The 3740-nt window shown below is 48.3% G+C and overlaps 1 pseudogene; it reads right to left on the bottom strand.

Annotated features, from left to right (window-relative positions):
- Nucleotides 1–796: 796 nt before the first annotated feature.
- On the bottom strand, nt 797–3009 carry LOC119280825 (annotated as a pseudogene).
- Between the last annotated feature and the right edge of the window lie 731 nt (nt 3010–3740).

Here is a 3740-nt window from a genome sequence, read left to right as displayed (position 1 = left end):
TTTTTCCTCCCCACATTCCCCTCCACCCTTTGATTTCCTATTGGATTTTTTATTAACCCCAACTGATGTACTAACTTGGAATAATATAAACCAAATGGATACTTTCCCAAAACCATGTAATGCTTAACTCATTTAAATCAAAGCAATCTTACCAAAAACTCAACTACAAAATTTTCCTTGCGTTTCTCTATCCGTACTCAAATCAAATTAAATGTTTCTCCCTCCGATCTATATTAATTATCACTTATTTAGTACAATTTTATATAAAACATCGACAATTAATATATATCTGAGAGTGTATATGTCGAACAGACTGATGTCAAATCACTAGGATATGTATGCCACCGTTGCAGTGCACAAGCTTTTCTGCTACTAAAGCAATAAAGGGAGGCTCACGGAGGCTCATATAGATTCATAGCCTTACCCTTGGCAAGCTAGCTAGCCTAGCCGGCACACAACAAACCCAACAAATCCCTCGCTTGCTAATTAGCTTGGCTGGGCCCGAACAATGCAAACAGAACAGGCCAATCAAAATGAAAACATAATGACCAACACCAAGCTACCCTACGCGATTCAACTAAAAAAAAGCTACCCTACGCGATGAGAATCCTGCTAGCTTCAAGTTTACAACTCCAAAGGAAAATGACCAACACCAACGCACATAATTTCTCAGTTTTCCCCATCTACTAATCACTCATCCTAAACAAGGAACAAGTACACGAGAAAAGGACTGCAACAAAGATGCGTAAAAATTTGAAAAAAAGAAGAAGTACATCTGTGTAAAGGAGGTGTAGCGATTCGATGACGAAACATTTTCTAAACATAAAAACACCAAAGAATAGGGAAGTATTTTCATCACTTCATTGCAAGCGAGGTGAACTCGATGCAGTAAAGCTTGAGGTCCTCGCATTGGTGACGCCATGCCAGCTCCAGCATGCTTAAGACATTGTCTTTCGTAATGAGACGGGCGAGCAAGTTCTCGCACATGGCCCTCATCCTCTCCAAGCGAAACCGGCATGCCGTCGCGAGCATTTCTCCGGCTGCTACCACATCATCCACAGGAAGCAGCTCGTCGGTATAGACAAAGTGGAGCACTGCCCTCAGGACAGCGGCCTTCATATCGTCGATCCGTATGACCCAATTGGACGTCTCCATCGCTACCGTTTCGAACAGAACTGGTGACCGCATGGCAATGATGAGCCAGTGTGCGTGAATCTTGCTCTCCTCAACCAGGAAAGTCACGTTCGACCATTGCCCACTCACCATCAGTTGCTCGAGGTGCCACGCAATGTTGGACGGCGGTACAACTATCATGGATTTAGCGATGGTGGTGCTAGTACTAGTAGTGCATGCCTCCTTGTGGACGTCAAGGTCACAATGTATGGTGAGGGAGCCATCGTGTCCTACGTACCGTGACTTTGCAGAATTCACGGCAATGAACTTCTGAAATCCCGAGGTTTGATGCAACTTTGTAAAAGTGTCTTCTGAACCAAGCACCATCGACGGTGATTTGCCGTTAGGGTCATCGATCCGGAACCTGATCGATGACTTGACTGTAGCAGTTCCAGGATCAGTGCATAGACAGAGGTAGACGGATATGTGCTCTTCAACGTCATATCCAGACGGGTACACATTTATCTTCCAGTCGTAACTGCCTACCTTGAATACGTCGGAAGTCATTACTTGACTAACACGGTAGCTCGTTTGCAAAGAGCTAAAGATGGGGATTCTGAACTCATGCGTGCCGCGGACTACATCCGACAAAATATATCTGGATGTGCTCTTCTCTTGTGCTGGTGGTCGAGTGGTACTGGAGGAAGAAGGGTGGTTGGCCATGATGTGTGTGGCTACTCTCTCACTGACCTCAATTATAAAAGAGCTGCATGTTTCTTTGAGCTCCTCATACTCCTTGGTCGCCCTCACCGCGTTGTACACATCAGGATCAGACGATATGTACTTGATGCAGGAATCCTCGAGCTGATAGCACCTTTGGCGGCCTCGCACCAGCAGTAACGTCTTCATGACAGTGGCCACATTGATGCACTCCGACAGTATGTTCTCGCACATGAGCCTCAGCCTCTCGAGATCATACCGATCTGCTGCCACAAGGAGTTTGCGAGCTGTGGACATGTATTCCTCTTTAAAATTATTGAGGGGGCTTCTTGATTCCACATGGTCGTTTGGCTTCATGGGAAGCTCGTCAGTGTAGATGAACCGGATCATGGCCCTAAATGTGGAGGCATCCATGTCGTCTATCCTTATTCGGTGCGTGGTGCTCTCCTTCGCGTCACCAAAGAGCTCCGTGGCAAAGACCGGTGACCGCATAGCAAGCACAAGCCTGTGCGCACGGAACTCGGTATCCTCGACGAGGAAGGTCACGTCGGATAACTGGGGGTACTTCTCCAGAAGTAGTAGAAGCTGGTGAAAATCCCGTGGGATGGTCGGCGCCGGCACCACGGAGACCAAGCACTTCCTGGCCTCCGCGGCGGTCTGGGCATCCTCTTGGAGAATGTCGACGGTGCAGATGATGGTGAGGCAGTCGTTGTCGGTGACGTAGCGCTCCTCGTGCCCACGGAACGCATCCGGTAGCGACAGCTTCCAGCTCATACCGGCAAATATTCTCCTGCAGAATCTGTGGGGGGCGTCGCTTCGCCACACGGCGGGCGGCCACCGGCCAAGCGGGTCGTCGATCTGAAGGCTGGCCGTGGCGATGAAATCCTTGGTAATGGTTTTGGTGAGCAGCTCCAGGGTGATGGATGTGAGGTGACCTTGAACACCGAAGCTGCAGACGAGGTCCCAGGTGTAGTTGCCGACCTGAAAGGCGGCAGACTTGATCAATGGGTCACTCCCGGGGCCGTCGGCATAGAGGGGGTCGAAATATGATGCCGCCTTGTTGGTGAGACGGGCGAACGGCTTACGCTCGCTGTAGCCGACGATGTGAAACTCGTGCGTGCCACGGACGACCGTCGACCTGTGCGTCGACGCCGTGCGTTGCGGCGCAGACGCCATGGCTAGAGATCGATGAGAGGATGCAGCCGCTCGGGAGACGCTGATTTGATGCAAAACATGCCAAAATTGCAGGACTCCTGCTGCAACACGTGACTTCGGAGGCGGAAATATCGGAAGCAAATTAACAACCACGCCTAACTTCTTTTTGTTTTTTTTGCTGGCAACCACGCCTAAATATAAGTGGACTGTACAACTTGGTCGAGCTCGGATGAAGAGGTGATCTGTTTTTTTTTTCTTTTGGTGGCCGCTTTGGTGGTGTCGGAGGAGAGGAACATGCGTTGGTATTTTGCATAGGATTATCCTATCTTTCCAGTCTTGTAATGTCGGTGCTTACGTGCCTTATAACGAGATCTTTATTTTATAAATGAGACACATATTACCATGCAAAAAAAATACATGATGATATACTAGCAAACATACTCATACATTACAGCGGAAGAAAAAATCACATGCTATTTTTTTTTAGCACAACAAGCGCGACTCAAGAGCCCTCCATAGGTCCATATTATCTATTTGAATATAGCGTCTCATTTATGTTGCCGCTTATCCTTCCCACCACCTTCAGGGACTATGGTCACGGTGTCCATGTGATCACAATGCGTTCGAACGTGGTCAATTCTAAAGGTGACGATCTTGAACTGCACGCACACGGCACACCTATCCTTGAACCACACGTCATCGCAAGTGAATGCCTAGCAGCAGTGGCGGAGCTTGAGCAAAATTTAAGAGGA

This window comes from Triticum dicoccoides, chromosome 3B, assembly GCF_002162155.2.
Source record: "Triticum dicoccoides isolate Atlit2015 ecotype Zavitan chromosome 3B, WEW_v2.0, whole genome shotgun sequence".
NCBI lineage: Eukaryota > Viridiplantae > Streptophyta > Magnoliopsida > Poales > Poaceae > Triticum > Triticum dicoccoides.
Note: the sequence above shows the minus strand (reverse complement) of the source record. Positions and strands in the feature narration are given on the sequence as shown.